The sequence below is a fragment of the Scylla paramamosain genome, chromosome 22, assembly GCF_035594125.1.
Source record: "Scylla paramamosain isolate STU-SP2022 chromosome 22, ASM3559412v1, whole genome shotgun sequence".
Classification (NCBI taxonomy): Eukaryota; Metazoa; Arthropoda; class Malacostraca; order Decapoda; family Portunidae; genus Scylla; species Scylla paramamosain.
In genome coordinates, this window is record NC_087172.1 from 8,705,916 (window position 1) to 8,723,488 (window position 17,573).

Here is a 17,573-nt window from a genome sequence, read left to right on the forward strand (position 1 = left end):
AGCAAAGGTTTGAGCGAAGAGTTCAGCCTTAGAAATAGATGTGATAGCAGTGGTGCCATCTGGTTGAAATAAAGGAGGAAAAGAAGAAGCAAAGTTGTTGAAGATATTTTTGGCTGGATGCCAGAAGTCACGAGGGGAGTTAGATATTGAAAGATTTTGACACTCTGTTAATGAAGGAGTTTTTGGCTAGTTGGAGAACAGACTTGGCATGGTTCTAGGCAGAAATATAAAATGCATGAGATTCTGGTGAAGGAAGGCTTGAGTACCTTTTGTGGGCCACCTCTCTATCATGTATAGCAGGAGAACATGCTGTGTTAAACGAAGGTTTGGAAGGTTTAAGTCGAGAAAAAGAGAGAGGAATGTATGCCTCCATGCCAGATACTATCACGTCTTATGTGCTCGGCATACAAAGACGGACGGGTCCCTGACACGGAAGCAGTAGTCATTCCAAGGAAAATCAGCAAAATTCCTCCTCAGGCTAGTTGCTCCCAACTAGCAGAGGCAAAACGCTAGAGGCACCTTCGCTTAGGGGGATCATGAGGAGGAATTGGAGTGATAGGACAAGATACAGATATGAGACTGTGATTGGAGGAGCCCAATGGAGAAGATAGGGTGACAGCATAAGCAGAAGGATTAGAGGTCAGGAAAAGGTTAAGAATGTTTTGCATATCTTCAAGATGATCAGGAATATGCGTAGCGTGTTACACCAATTGCTCTAGGTCGTGAAGGATAGCAAAGTTGAAGGCTAGTTCACCAGGATGGTCAGTGAAGGAAGAGGAAAGCCAAAGCTTGTGGTGAACATTGAAGTCTCCAAGAATGGAGATCTCTGCAAAAGGGAAGAGGCTCAGAATGTGCTCCACTTTGGAAGTTAAGTAGTCACAGAATTTCTTATAGTCTGAGTAGTTAGGTGAGAGGTATACAACACAGATAAATTTAGTTTGAGAGTGACTCTGTAGTCGAAGCCAGATGGTGGAAAACTCATAAGATTCAAGAGCGTGAGCACGGGAGCAGGTTAAGTCATTGCGCACATAAATGCAACATCCAAGCTTTGGATCATAAATGAAGATAGAGAAAGTAGGAGGGAACAGAAAAGGGGCTACTGTCAGTTGCCTCAGAAAGCTGAGTTTCAGTGAGGAAAAGAAGATGAGGTTTAGAAAAGGAGAGGTGGTGTTCTACAGATTGAAAATTAGATCTTAGACCGTGAATGTTGCATAAGTTAATGAAGAAAAAGTTAAGGGGGGGTGTCATGAAACTTAGGGTCGTCGATAGAAGGGCAGTCCGACCTGGGGACATTTATGGTCCTGTCCCCAGATGAAGACTCTGAAGTTGGTGTAGGAGTCGCCATGATAATTTTGAAATTTTGAGTGAAGAGTGTGTGTTATTAGGTGCTTGCAGTTCTGTGTGGAGGAAGAGAGTTGTCTTTAGAGGGCAGGCTGTAACTGCCCCCTTGTGTTGTGACACAAAGGTAAACGTTCAGTGAGGTCACATCTGGTTTTAATGATAAGTTCACAGCACACCCTGAACAGTGCTTTAGACCTCACTGGGAGTAAATATCGTTTTGGCAGGTACCTAGACGTGGTTGTCAATTAGAGACGTCGCAGTGAGGCTGGTAGATACCTATCAGCGCCAGCATTTTTAATTGTCTCCGATTTCCTGGGGCAAAGGGGTGTCTTAGCTAAATTTGAAATCGATGTGCAGGAAAAGTACAGCATGAATTGCTGCACAAGTGTATCTAAAATTAAAAACATAACCCTTAATATTAATATTCATACTTACTGGTGTATGATAAGGCTTTGTTAATTGAATTATAAGATAAAACTAAAAATAGGTAATGATTTTTTTAAGTAAGTATGAACAGTAAAAATAAAAGGATGTTGATTTCGGCTTGTGCATTTTATCTGGGAATGTTGAAAAATATTAGATATCACTGACACGTCCTGTATATGAAAGTAATCAGTGAAAAAAAAAGAACAGCACTGCTGGCGGACATACGACGTACTTATCTTGATCATGATTCTTCAGTTAAAGAAAGCACCGCGCGCCTTTAGGAAGGAGTGTAAAGTGTAAACAATAGCCTCTCAGTTCTGCCGATACAAAGGCTTTACTTTGCTTTACTATATCCAGAATAGGGTATAGCTCGTTCTTTCAGGAATTTTCTTAATTCCGCTGTAGTCCATGATTGTGGCGGTGATGTATCCATTGTGCAGGGTAGTCGAGTAAGCGTGGTCCTGTGTTTTGGTTTGCTCGCTGCCCAAGTACCCGAGGATAGTGATCGTACCGCAAAAATAAAGTCTCTGATACAAAATTATATTTTCTTTACATTAAATGGATTTGCCTGTTGTTTAGTACATGAAAATGCAAGTATATATTAGTATACTTCCATTGAGGTCAGTAGAAAATTACAGATTGCCTGCCTTGATACACTTATAGGGTCTTTTAAGAATATCATCTGAAATTATGAAAAGAGGCTCAAACAATGTCATGTGCTGTCAGTTATCACGAAATTAATTGACTTAAAATTCAGACGCATTACTGTGCAACGATACACCTTTGTAAGTTTGTTAAACCTTGCCCCAAAAACTATTTATTTTCCGGCGAGAATTAAAAATTCTGGCGATATCTGGTATCAAAACGCTCACTGCGACGTCTCTAATTCTTCTGCAGTTGTGGGTGTTAAGTGCTGTTTGGAGCATCTTCCTTGTCTGTGGGTCTGTAAAACAAACTGGTGACCTCAACTTAGTGTGACCTGGAGTTATGAATGTCATGAAAAGGATGCAGGAGTCACAAAGGGCCCTGTACACCCATATTTGAGCCCTGCACTGAGTCCATGTAGGAGATGGCTCAGTGAATCTAGTACAGGTGCGGCAGCTTGGTGAAGGGGCTGGGAATTGTGGTCATAACAATATATATATATATATATTGTTATGTCCTCAGCCTAACGGTTGTCGGAAGTGAATGGCTGAGAAATGGCATAGCAAACCCACCCTCCAGGGTGCAAGTGGGGGTTTGGTGTGTAGTGTAGGTGTGCCGCTCTTCCACTTCCCCGAGTTACCAGGCTCATGAAAGCACTGTGGTTCCTCCCTCATGTTTACTGGAGACAGGTACAGGCTATCAAAGTGGCTGGAGTAGAGGAGGTCTTGCCTGGACTGAGTGGTCCTACCCTGCCACCTTACCACCTCACTTCTACCCACAGCACACACATACACACACACATACACAAGACGAACCTTATACTCGAACCATTTGAAGCCCACAATCACAATACTGTTCCCCTTTCCAGTAACAGCCACTTTATTATCAATCAAATACCCAAGACAAACAATATCCTAAAATTACAACCAGAATACCTAACATTATATATCGTTCTCACGCAGTCTATCAAATATCAATTACATAATCTGTCATCCAGTGCAGTACCTGCCTCTGACATTGTAACAGTCTATCCTCACTGCCCACGGGCAACTCTGCTCCCACATGCATGACATCATCATCAGCGCCTGCTTCCACCAGTGTTTCATCAGCTGAATCCCCTGTTCCATGCTGTGGCACTCCCTTCACACTCTCCTCAACTGCTGGTTGAATCTCCCATTCCCTCTTGCTCCTTTCTTCCTCATCTTCAGACCCTTCTTCTCTCCAGGAAAACAATCCCAACCAATAATATGCCCAAAGACTATTCATATGAACCACCCGTGTCTGATGCCTTTGATGGATTTTGTATGTCACGTCAGACAGAACCTGTCATACCTCAGAGGATCCCTCCCATGGGCTCTAGAGTTTAGGCAAGTCCTTTCTTATATAGTGGGTTGAACAGCTAAACATGGTCACCAACTTTATACTTTTACATCCCTTGACTGCCTGTTATAATGCATCTTCATGCTGTAATGAACCAGTTGGTGGGTGGCATGCAGTCCCTCCAACAGCATTTGGACATAACCCGATGTTGTGTGTTGGATGGTTTCCTGAGGAAGGCACCTGGTAGCGAGGTCTACTAGAAGCTGCAACTCCCGTTTGAACACAAGCTTGGCAGGGGTGTGTGTAGTTGCCTCATGTTGGGTGGAGCATTAGGCCATTAGAAAGGTCGGCAGTTTCAGGTCCCAATCCTGATGGTTACTGCTGTAATACTTGGCCACCTCATGCATTAATATTCCGTTAAATTGCTCCACCATGCTGTCAGACTGAGGCTTCACAGGGATGGTGGGAGTCTTTCCGATTCCCAGCAAGTGACAACACTCTTGGAAGACCATGAACTCGAACTCCCGCCCCTGGTTGGAGTGTAGCTCCTGTGGCACCTCAAAATGTGTGATGAAGTTGTTTACCAATGCCTCTGCTACTGTCCCAGCCTCATAATCAGGGAGTGAATAGGCTTCAGGCCATTTGGTGAAATGGTTCATCACACAAACAAATCTGTTCCTGCTGGTGGTGATGGGGAGCGGTCTGATGATGTCCATGGCCACCCTCTCTCAAGGGTGTGCCAACCTGGTACAGTTAGAGGGGCATGCGGGACTTCCTCATGGATATGTTACAGCACACCTTACAGGCCCGACACCATTTCTGTACATCTCGCCTCATTCCTATCCAACAAAACTGCTGCCTCAACCTGGTCAGAGTCTTTTTCATACCCAGAAGTCCACTGGTGACACCACCATGTAGCTCACGTAGCAGGTCACGCCTCAAGGTACGTGGCACCGGCACCACCCAGTAGCTCAGCCGCCCACGAGCGTCATACCATCGCCATTGTAACACTCCACCCTCCAGATGTAACATGGCCCATTGCTGCCACAAGTGCTTGGTAACCAGGCTCTCTGATGCTACTTCCAGCCAACTGGGATGCTCAGGGGATGCTTCCATCCACTCAACTATGAAAGCTAGATCTTCATCCACTTTCTGTGCCTGCTGCCACTTCTCCTCGGCGTCCCCAACGTCTCCCCAGGTCAGCAGCCACCAGACACATCACCCGCTCCTCCTTCCACAAGCAATGTGGGCACTCAGGCTCACGTGGGCGACAACTCAGGCTGTCGGCGTTGTTTGTGTACACAACACGACTGGGGCGATACTGGACTTCATAATAATATTGCTCAAGTCTAACCAGCCACCGTGTCAGCTATCCTTCAGGCACCTTGAACGTTTTCAGCCACTGCAGGGTGGCGTGGTCTGTACAGATGAACTTTGTGCTGTACAGATAGGGGTAGAAATGCTCAGTGCTTTTCACCACTGCTGACAGTTCTTTTCGGATCATACAGTAATTTTGTTCAGGATCTGTGAGCTTAGCACTGTAGTATGACACAACACATTCCTTCCCATCCTTCATCTGTGACAGGATAGCACCAAGACCCTCAGCACTGGCATCTATATCCAGCAGGTAAGAACTGGCTGGGGCAGGATAGGGCAGTACTGGGGCCTCAACCAGGGCTCGCTTAAGGGTGTTGGAGGCCTTCTGACAGGCCTCACTCCACTCAAACCGTGCCCCTTTCCTGGTGAATTGGTGGAAGGGGTAGGCGACTTGGGTGAATACTGGGACAAAACACTGGTAGTAAGTGCAGAGGCCCACAAAACTCCGCATATCGGCCACACAAGTGGGAACTGGCCAGTCATGCACTGCACTATCTTCTGTGGGTCAGTCTTCACCCCATCTCTACCGACAATGTGCCCCAAGAATGGCACCTCAGACTGGAAAAGGAGGCACTTTTTTGGGACTGAGTTTTAAGTTGGCAGCTCTCAGCTGACAGAGCACCTCTTCCAGTCTCTTCAGCGCCTCCTCGAACGTGCTACCAAAAACAATGATGTTGTCAAGGTAAACGATGGCAGTCCTCCACTGCAGGCCCTCCAAGACCTTCTTCATCAGCTGCTCAAAGCAACTAAGGGCGTTGCACTGACCAAAGGGCATAATGGTGAATTGCCAATGGCCCTGGCCAAAGGAGAAGACCATCTTGGCCTTGTCCCCCTCCGCCATCTCTACTTGTTGATAAATGGATTTCAAGTCTAGCTTGGAGAACCACCGAGAGCCGGACAGTGTGTCTATCGTGTTGTAAATACATGGTAAGGGGTAAGAATCCTTTATGTCGTTAAGTGCTCTATAGTCCACACAGAACCGCTTTCTTCTATCCTTCTTAGACACTAACACTACTGGAGACGACCACGGACTTTCAGATCTCTGAACCACACCTTGCGCCTCCAGCTCCTCCACTGCCCACTGCATCTCCCCATGCCTGGCTGGTGCAATCCTTCGTAGGACATGTTTAATGGGGAGGGCGTACAGTGACCGTGAACCTACAGAGCCGCAGAGATGCTGCAGGAAGGTCTGCTGCAGGTAACACATCAGGCTGCAGGATCATCCTTTCAGTGCCTGTGTCCACCACCATGCAGCAGAGTCTCCCATCCACGGTGCTTTGGATTTGAATGGCTGAAGTGACGGTGTGGTGGGAAATTACACTGTGTGGGGCACAGAAAGCACAGGTTGGATCTTGGCTCCACTCTCCAGCCCCACCTCGTTTCCCTTCTGCCTGATGTCCTTGGGGGTGGTGCAGGCAACAGAATAGTGGCCATAACGGCCACAGCTCACACAACATGGCTGCAAGGCTGTAGTGAGTGGCTGTTCAGGGGAGTGTGTCTTGCACCTCCTTGAGCACTCACTCACCACATCTCCAGTTCCAGTGGCTTCGCCAGGGCCACCTGTATGTCCTGTGGGTGCGCCTGTTTGATGTATAACTGAAGTTCCCGGTTCTGTAGTGCATCCACAAAGTAATCCCTTGTCAAAATAGTCACCATATCCTCCATGGCGGAGGAACAGGTGTGGCAAACAAGCGTATCCAGCTCCTGGGCCAGCTGAGGGAGGGACTCAACCCTGCCCTGCACCCTGGCCTTCAGACAGGCCCAGTGCACCTCCACCTGCTGGTGATGACCATACCTCCTCTGAAGGACTTCCACTACGCTGGAGTAGTCTGTTCGTTGTGCTGGCCAGCACTTCTAGTGTTGCTCCATGGATCATCCCAGCCTTGAGCATTTGCAAGAGGCTCAAACTGGGCCAGATAGACTTCCCAGGTCACCTTTCCATTAAACTCTGATGGCTTTCATTTTGACCTCACAGGGCTGCAGGACAGCAAGAGACCGTGATAACACAGTGGGTGCATGGAAGTGTGGTGATGCAAGCATATTAGCCGATGGCGATGGGGTCCCAGTTATGGTTTGCACCTGCTCTGCCTCCTGTTTTATGCTGGAACCGAGACGTTGCGCCTTATCCAGCACTTCATCTAACCCATGCCACACAACATTCTTCACCTCACACAGTGCAGTGTCCACTCTTTCACTATTTTGGTTTAGTCTGTCTGTCATGTTCCTAAGAGTGTCCATGACATCTCGTTCACTGTTCACTTCCTTGTCTGAACATTCAGGACACTTTCCAGCCTGAGAGTTAATATCAATATGAACTTCACGTGATTCTGTTATCCTCGGTTCTTACAGGTTGGACAGTATTCTCAATCATTCATCCCTTTCTCTGGTAAACTCTTGATTTCACTTTCTGCTTCTGTATTTTCTCCTTTTTATGACTTGAACTCTTTCAAGAGCAAGATTTCAGCACAATTACCATATAATTTTTGATGACTGGCACTCAGTAGACCTACTTTTTTTTATATTTTGTTGCTCTTGGTTGGTGCCCCTACTACATGAGAGAAGAAAAAACTTCAAACCTATTGTTTCACTCTAGATTACTTTTTAATTGTTCATTTAAGTTTATTTACATATAAATATGAAAAATAAACAAAAAATAAACAAAACCCTCCCAAAAAACAATAAACAACCCCCCAAAAATAGGTGGGTTATTGTTTTTTTTTAATCTGGATTTTTTCCCACTCTGGTTATAAGATGCTTAGTAGATGAAAAAAGTTAACACAGTAACTCAAGGGCATGCTGTCATAGACAGTGTATGGCCACATTGTTAAGACCACAGTTCCCAGCCCTTTCACAAAGCTACCACACCTGGACTAGCTTCCCTGAACCCCCTCCTGTGTGGACTCAGTGCAGGGCTCAGATATGGGTGTATTGGATCCCTTGTGATTCCTGCATCCTTTTTACAACAGTTGTAATGCTAGGTCACACTAATTGAGGTCGCCAGTCTGTTTTACCCACCTACAGACAAGGGAAATACTATAACAACAATTAACACCCTTGGTTGTGAAAGGATCAACAACCACGTCAAAGAAGAAAGTTATAACATGCAATAACACCTATATGGTCAAGGTATAACACCTCACTGGACAACTGCCCTCAGTAACAATTCCTCCCACTGTCCAACATGCCTGGACAGCAGGCCTTGTCATGACCTGAGGAGGGAGTAAAAGTTCACTACACAGCTAATTACTTAAGTCCTCTGTGGCTGAACAACATCAGCCAACAGTAGCATTTGATACAAAACAAGCTCACTAACAAGAGAGACAAGAAACGACTACAAACAAGTGCCCACGAACACACAGGAGGGTCATTCACTGCTCACTGTGCAAGAGCATGGCCTGCACACACATGCAATCAAGGAGTCACTTCCCTGGAGTGGAGGAGTCTCTAGCAGACTACTGTGGAGACTCCTATTCTATAAAAGTAGGCCAGGGCATAGGGCTGGTAATGACTCACTTACCCCTTAAGGCAACTGACCCGACTAACTCTTATCCCGTCTCAGTTTCTGTCAGATATTAGTGCTTGTCTTAATACGTCTGCTTCGTCTAAGTGCTGGGTAGTGACTAACTGTGGGAAAGTGTGCCACTCTCCCTCTGCTGCTATGGGAGGGGGGTACAAGGAAGGGAGGGGTGGAGACATACACATACGTACACCTGCCCACGACTCTGCTCCTCGCACTAGTTACATGACAAGACCAGGTGGGGGGGGCTAGATAAATACTGATTACTTTATTGTCAGGAGAAACTCTTCTACTAAATACTAGGTGAGACTCTTATTGAATGGGCAAGGGGAAATAAGTAAATTTATTTGGGGAGTATGAGTGATTGCGTGGATAAATATTATTCTAGAACTTTCAGGCTGGGTACATATGGGATCAAGACGCATCTAAGTCTCATCCCTGGCCTCTCTCATTACTTTTTTCTCATTTATTCTTACTTCTTTCTTCATTATGTATCAAGTTATCTTGATGCACACAACAATGTACAGGGGAAGGAATGCTCCATCCTCGTTGATCATGGCCTACATGCTATGATGTCAGTGTTAATGCAACATCAGTAATTGCGGGGATAGGGTGTATGAGGAAGGCAAGGAGGGTAAGAAGGGATGGCATAGGTGGCAACCCATACCAGTGGACTGTGGGACCCTCATTCTCCATGAATGCTGTCTGAATGAAAATATCAGGCAGTGTAAATGATGGAAACGTTGTCCAAGAACTTCTCCCTTCTCATCTTTTTAGTCACTGGTCATTGTTAATAAATGCTGTAGACTTTATTTCCTGGCTTCATGTGCTAGTTTGGCCTTATCAGTTATTTGGATAGCTACTTGCATGAAGCCTAGACAAGTCAATACTGAAAAGTTTTGCTTATGTAGCTTCAGTAGTGTCTTGGCATATTTAAACCACATTTTCAGATCACTGAGGAGCTTGTATGTCCTAGACAGACTTTCTTTAGGTCATTGTGGAGATTAGGCAACTTAATATTACCAATCTTCTGCTGGTGTGAGCAGAATAATGGTGGTCAGTGTTGATGCCGCAGTTCCTTCTGGCATGTATGGGCAATGGTACCAGTCATTGTCTTTTAAGATAATTATACTACTCTTTCCTCTTGTCTCGTAACATGGTCCTCCTAATAGATTGCAATACTTCATTATCTTCTGGCTGAGTGTGTACTACATGGCCTTAAAGAAAATAACTCAGTGTGGAGCTGCCATTAACTAATAAATTAAGAAAAACATACGGATTCATTTGTCACGTGTATAACATTCTTTTCCTTGCAAAATTGCTGTAGCAATTTAATCTTTGTTAAATGTTGTAACTCCATATTGATGTGTTAGCTTGCTGGAAATTTTAGTCTCTTCAGTATTCCTCCTTTATCATTGGTCAGTCATGTTTCTAAAATGTCACATGATTTCAGATGAGTGAAATGGTTCTATGGTTTCAATGTTGCTTTTGAAAGGAACTCTCAAGGGATACTGCTCAGTAATCCAGTTAGATGTGCAGCAGACAAAATATATTTTCACTTAGTATTAAAATTACATGCTTTATGCATTCTGTTATGAAAAGAAAATAATAAATAAATAATAACATGACACTTTACATAGCAGTGAAACCTTTTTAACAACTTAAATTTTCCTTGTTACAATTACAATTTTCTGATTAATTTTTGCAAGGGTTGCATTTTTATACAGATGGTTACTAGGAACAGGACTTTCACATTTACCTGGATAAAATATGTGGTACACTTTTCTTCCATTATCTACAAGCGTAACTACTTATATATATATATATATATATATATATATATATATATATATATATATATATATATATATATATATATATATATATATATAAGACAGGTCTGCAAAATAAAAATTTGCTAGTTGTTTTGATACATATTCCTGGAGTGCTAATTCCATGTATATATATATATATATATATATATATATATATATATATATATATATATATATATATATATATATATATATATATATATATATATATATATATATATATATATATATATATATATATATATATATATATATATATATATATATATATATATATAAATATATATATATATATATATATATATATATATATATATATATATATATATATATATATATATATATATATATATTATTTTATTTATTTTCTTTCTTTCCTATGACTCACGGTTTTCTTACAATTACATGATGAATTATACAACTATTATCAGGTAGATTCAGAGTTAGTAGGAATAGAATGGGACAAATAAAAATTAATTTCATACCTCATTTAGCAAAGAGAAACAAACAAAAAAAAAATTACAAATAATAACAACAGCATACAAACAAATACAATCAAAGCATGCTCCAATTATTTTCTACATTCAGCAACTCAATATCCTTCCTGTTTTGTTTGAAAACTATGCCTGGAGCTTCTTTATTTGTGAGAAATTCCTGGACTTTCATGATCCATCATACTGACATTTCATTTTCCCTGGTATCTTCTTTCCATCTCTTTTATGTCTTGATGAAATCTTTCCACGTTCTTCACTAAGAACTGGATTTTCTGGAAAGTAATCCAAATGGGCATGTAGGAAATGAACTTTCAGGCTCATGTTACATCATAAGGCCTTACCTTATCCAACATCTTTTGCAATATATCTTTGTAGTTTGGATCCTTAACTGAGATTTATATGCTGGAATTTGTGGCTGTTTGCAGCTAGAATTATACAGCTGGGAGTGAAATGAGAGAGAGAGAGAGAGAGAGAGAGAGAGAGAGAGAGAGAGAGAGAGAGAGAGAGAGAGAGAGAGAGAGAGAGAGAGAGAGAGAGAGAGAGAGAGAGAGAGAGAGAGAGAGAAAAACTGGTGGAGACCTCTCAGAATGCCTAACTTCATAGAAGCTGTTTTAGCTAGAGATGAGGTGTGAAGATTCCAGTTTAGATTATAAGAAAAGGATGGACCGAGGATGTTCGGTGCAGAAGACACGAACAATGCTGAACAATACTAAATTTGCTGTCTCAATCAGAAATTTTTAGAGAGATCAGAAGTCAGGCATTCTGTGGCTTTCCTGCACGAACTGTTTACTTCCTGAAGGGTTGGACATCTATGAAAAGACGTGAAAAAATACAGGGTGATATCATCAGTGTAGGAGTGTAGGAGGTTTTGTTTAGATCATTGATGAATAATAGGAAGAGAGTTGGTGACAAAACAGAACCCTGAAGAACACCACTGTTAACTGATTTAGGAGAAGAGCGATCTTCTACCACAGCAGCAATAGAACGGTCAGAGAGGAAACCTGAGATAAAGTTATAGAGAGAAGGATAGAAGCCATAGGAGGGTAGTTTGGAAATCAAAGCTTTGTGTCAGACTCTATCGAAAGCTTTTGATATGTCTAAAGCAATAGCAAAAGTTTCACCAAATCTTTAAAAGAGGATGACCAAGACTCAGTAAGGAAAGCCAGAATTTCGCCAGTAGAATGGTCTTGACAGAACCCATACTAGTCGTCAGACAGAAAGTGATAGATGTTTAAGAATCTTCCTGTTAAAGATATATTCAAAAACTTTAAATAGGCAGGAAATTAAAGTAATAGAATGGTAGTTTGAGGGATAAGAATGGTCAGCTTTTTTAGGAACAGGCTGAACGTAGGCAAACTTCCAGCAAGAAAAAAAGGTAGATGTTGACAGGTCACCCTTTTTAGGAACAGGCTGAATATCGGAAAACTTCCAGCAAGAAGGAAAGGTAGATGTTGACAGACAGAGTTGAAAGAGTTTGACTTGGCAAGGTGCAAGTACAGAGTCGCAGTTTCAGAGGACAATAGGAGGGATCCCACCAGGTCCATAAGCCTTCTGAGGGTTTAGGACAGCAAGGGTATAGAAAATATCATTGTGAAGAATTTTAATAGGTAGCATGAAGTAGTCAGAGGATAGAGGAGATGGAGGAACAAGCCCTGAAATATCCAAAGTAGAGTTCTCAGCGAAGGTTTGAGCAAAGAGTTCAGCTTTAGAGATAGATGTGATAGCAGTGTTACCATCTGGTTGAAATAAAAGTGGGAAAGAAGAAGAAGCAAAGTTATTGGAGATATTTTGGGTTAGGTGCCAGAAGTCACGAGGCGAGTTAGATCTTGAAACATTTCGACACTTTCTATTAATGAAGGGGTTTTTGGCTAGTTGGAGAATAGACTAGGTATAGTTCTGGGCAGAAATATAAAGCACTTGAGATTCTTTGGTGATGGAAAGCTCAAGTAACTTTTGTGGGCCACCTCTCTATAATGCATGGCACAAGAACAGATTTGGAAGGTTTAGGTTGAGAAAAAGAGTGAGGAATGTACACCTTGATGCCAGACACTATCACCTCTGTTATGCGCTTGGCACACAGAGACAGGTCTCTGATATGGAAGCAGTAGTCATTCCAAGGCAAATCAGCAAAATACCTTTTCAGGTATCCCCATCTAGCAGAGGTAAAATGCCAGAGGCACCTCCACTTAGTGGGTTCCTGAGGAGGGATTGGAGTGATGGAACAAGATACAGATATGAGATTGTGATCAGAAGAGCCCAACAGAGAAGAGCGGGTAACAGCATAATCAGGATTAGAGGTTAGGAAAAGATCAAGAATGTTGGGCATGCCTCCAAGATGGTAAGAAATATGAGTAGGGTGTTGCACCAATTGTTCTAGGTCTTGGAAGATTGCAAATTTAAAGTCTAGTTCACAAGAATGGTCAGTAAAGGGAGAAGAAAGCCAAAGCTAGGGAGAAGAAAGCCAAAGCTGGTGAACACTGAGGTTTCCAAGAATGGAGATCTCTGCAAAAGAGAAGAGTCAGAATGGGCTCCACTTTGGAAATTAAATAGTTAAGGAATTTTTTATAATCAGAGGAGTTAGGCAGGAGGTATACAGCACAGATAAATTTAGTTTCAAGAGTGACTTTGTAGTTGTAGCCAGATGGTGGAAAACTCATAAGATTCAAGAGCGTGAGCATGGGAGCAGGTTAAGTCACTGCGCACATAAACACAATATCCAGCTTCCACAGATTGAAAATTAGATCTTAGACTGCAGATGTTGCAGAAATTAATGAAGAAAAAAGTAGAGGGGGGGGTGTGTCATGACACTTAAGAGTTGATACCAGAAGAGCAGTCCGACCTGGGGACATTTGTGGTCCCCTGCCAAAATGGGTACTCTGAGGTTGGTGTAGGAGTCACTATGATAATTTTGAATTTTGAGTGAAGGGTGTGTGTGTAATTAAATTTTGTGTGAAGGAAGAGAGTTGTCTTTAGAGGGCAGGCTGTGACTGCCCCCTTGTGTTATGAGACACAAGGGAAACGTTCAGTGAGATCACAGCTGGGTTTAATGACAAGTTCACAGCAGCACAGCACGAGTAGGGTGCAACACCCTACTCATATTCCTGACCGTCTTGGAGATACGCCCAACATTCTTGACCTTTTCCTGACCTCTAATCCTTCTGCTTATGCTGTCACCATTTCTTCTCCATTGGGCTCCTCCGACCACAATCTCATATCTGAATCTTGTCCTATCACTCCAATCCTTCCTCAGGATCCCCTAGTTGGGGGGGGGGACCTGAGGAGGTATTTTGGCGATTTTCCTTGGAATGATTACTGCTTCCATGTCAGCGACCCGTCTTTGTATGCTGAGCGCATAACAGAGGTGATAGTGTCTGGCATGGAGACGTACATTCCTCACTCTTTTTCTCGTCCTAAACCTTTTAAACCTTGGTTTAACACAGCTTGTTCTCCTGCTATAAATAATAGAGAGGTGGCCCACAAAAGGTATTTAAGCCTTCCATCACCAGAATCTCATGCACTTTATATTTCTGCCCAGAACCATGCCAAGTCTGTTCTCCAACTAGCCAAAAACTCCTTCATAAACAGAAAGTGTCAAAACCTTTCAAGATTTAACTCCCTTCGTGACTTCTGGCATCTAGCCAAGAACATATCCAATAACTTTGCTTCTTCTTCTTTCCCTCCTTTATTTCAACCAGATGGCACTACTGCTATCACATCTACTTCTAAAGCTGAACTCTTTGCTGAAACCTTTGCTAAAAACTCTACCTTGGACGATTCTGGGCTTGTTTCTCCCTCTCCTCCACCCTGACTACTTCATGCCACCTATTAAAATAATTCACAATGATGTTTTCCATGCTCTTGCTGGCCTAAATCCTCGGAAGGCTTATGAACCTGATGGGGTCCCTCCTATTGCTCTCCGAAACAGTGCCTCCGTGCTTGCACCTTGCCTAGTCAAACTCTTTCAGCTCTGTCTGTCAACATCTACCTTTCCTTCTTGCTGGAAGTTTGCCTACATTCAACCTGTTCCTAAAAAGGGTGACCGTTCTAATCCTTCAAACTACCATCCTATAGGTTTAATTTCCTGCCTATCTAAAGTTTCTGAATCTATCCTCAACCTGAAGATTCTTAAACATTTATCACTTCACAACCTTCTATCTGATCACCAGTACGGGTTCCATCAAGGCCGCTCTTCTGGTGATCTTCTGGCTTTCCTTACTGAGTCTTGGTCATCCTCTTTTAGAGATTTTGGTGAAATTTTTGCTGTTGCCTTGGACATATCAAAAGCTTTTGATAGAGTCTGGCACAAAGCTTTGATTTCCAAACTATCTTCCTATGGCTTCTATTCTTGTCTCTGTAACTTCATCTCAAGTTTCCTTTCTGACCGTTCTATTGCTGCTGTGGTAGATGGTCACTGTTCTTCTCCTAAATCTATTAACAGTGGTGTTCCTCAGGGTTCTGTCCTGTCACCCACTCTCTTCTTATTATTCATTAATGATCTTCTAAACGAAACTTCTTGTCCTATCCACTCCTACGCTGATGATATCAACCTGCACTTTTCCACATCTTTTCATAGACGTCCAACCCTTCAGGAAGTAAACATTTCATGCAGGGAAGCCACAGAACGCTTGACTTCTTATCTTTCTAAAATTTCTGATTGGGGCAGAGCAAACTTGGTATTGTTCAATGCCTCAAAAACTAAATTCCTCCATCTATCAACTCGACACAACCTTCCAGACAACTATCCTCTCTTCTTCAATGACACTCAACTCTCCCCCTCTTCTACACTGAACATCCTCGGTCTGTCCTTTACTTATAATCTGAACTGGAAATTTCACATCTCATCTCTAGCTAAAACAGCTTCTATGAAGTTAGGTGTTCTGAGACGTCTCTGCCAGTTTTTCTCACCCCCCCCAGCTGCTAACTCTGTACAAGGGCCTTATCCATCCATGTATGGAGTATGCTTCACATGTCTGGGAGGGTTCCACTCATACTGCTCTTCTAGACAGGATGGAATCAAAAGCTTTTCATCTCATCAACTCCTCTCCTCTAACTGACTGTCTTCAACCTATCTCTCACCGCTGCAATGTTGCATCTCTTACTGTCTTCTACTGCTATTTTCATGCTAACTGCTCTTCTGATCTTGCTAACTGCATGCCTCCCCTCCTCCCGCGGCCTCACTGCACAAGACTTTCTTCTTTCTCTCACCCCTATTCTGTCCACCTCTCTAATGCAAGAGTTAACCAGTATTCTCAATCATTCATCCCTTTCTTTGGTAAACTCTGGAACTCCCTGCCTGCTTCTGTATTTCCACCTACCTATGACTTGAATTCCTTCAAGAGGGAGGTTTCAAGACACTTATTCATCAATTTTTGACTACTGCTTTGAACCTTTTATGGCTTAGGCATTTCAGTGGGCTTTTTTTTTTTTTATTGGACTTTTGTTGCCGTTGGCCAGTGTTCTTCCTACATAAAAAAAGAAAAAAAAAAACTCCTGATCCAGTGCTTTAGAGCTCACTGGGAGTAATTATCATTTTGCCTGGTGCCTACTGCTTCCTCCTAGAGGACTTTTTTTTTTTTTTTGTCATTTCTGAAATCATCAGCTAAAGATTCATAACACACTCATAACTCGGTTCTACAGATTAAAAGTTGGGAACATCAGTCTGATGAAGCCAACTGTCTACTGGTACTGACAGTAAACGTTAGCTTACGTTAGGAGTCTCTAATATCAACAACTACATTACGAAAGACAGATCCAGTGCTTTAGAGCTCACTGGGAGTAATTATCATTTTGCCTGGTGCCTACTGCTTCCTCCTAGAGGACTTTTTTTTTTTTTTTTATCATTTCTGAAATCAGCTAAAGATTCATAACACACTCATAACTCGGTTCTACAGATTAAAAGTTGGGAACATCAGTCTGATGAAGCCAACTGTCCACTGGTACTGACAGTAAACATTAGCTTACATTAGGAGTGTCTAATATCAACAACTACATTACGAAAGACAGAGGAATAAATACAGTATTGTAATGTACTTTTAATCAAGCACACCATGCCATCCCATGGTTTGTACCTAGGTGAGTAGCAGCAGTGACAAGGAAGATAAGATGCTGGTGTCATTGGCAAAACTATTGGAAGTGCATAGTTGTATGGACACTGTTACAATTTGTGGAACACACCAAGAATCAGTGTTTATTTTGGAAATCTCAGAATTCTTTGAGAAGCCATAATTAAAGAATAATTTCAAAGTAGTAAGCAAATAAAAGTAGACAGCTTTTTCAAACCAGTACAGATTCCGGAATCACCTGATGCATCAGCAGTGCTAGCCTATCCACCCTCACTGTTACCTAATGAGCTACCAGCCTCTACCTAACATTGCTCACATACTACTGATACAACTGTACCACCAGCACAGCCTACAACCAGTAGCACATCAATAGAGCTGTAAAGCTGGCTGGTACCGCTGGTGCATCAAGTGAATGCAGAGTCTGTACTGGTTTGAAAAATCTAATTTTAATTGCTTGCAACTTTGAAATTGTTCTTTGATTATGGCTTCTCAAAGAATTCTGATATTTCCATAATGAACAACAATATCTCTATTCTTGGGGTGTTCTGCAAACTGT

At 42.4% G+C, this 17,573-nt stretch overlaps 1 protein-coding gene across 2 annotated transcripts in view; it reads right to left on the reverse strand.

The window, feature by feature from the left end:
- Window positions 1–17,573, reverse strand: part of LOC135111515 (uncharacterized) — a 716,663-nt gene that overhangs the window by 4,334 nt on the left and 694,756 nt on the right. The window lies entirely within an intron of this gene.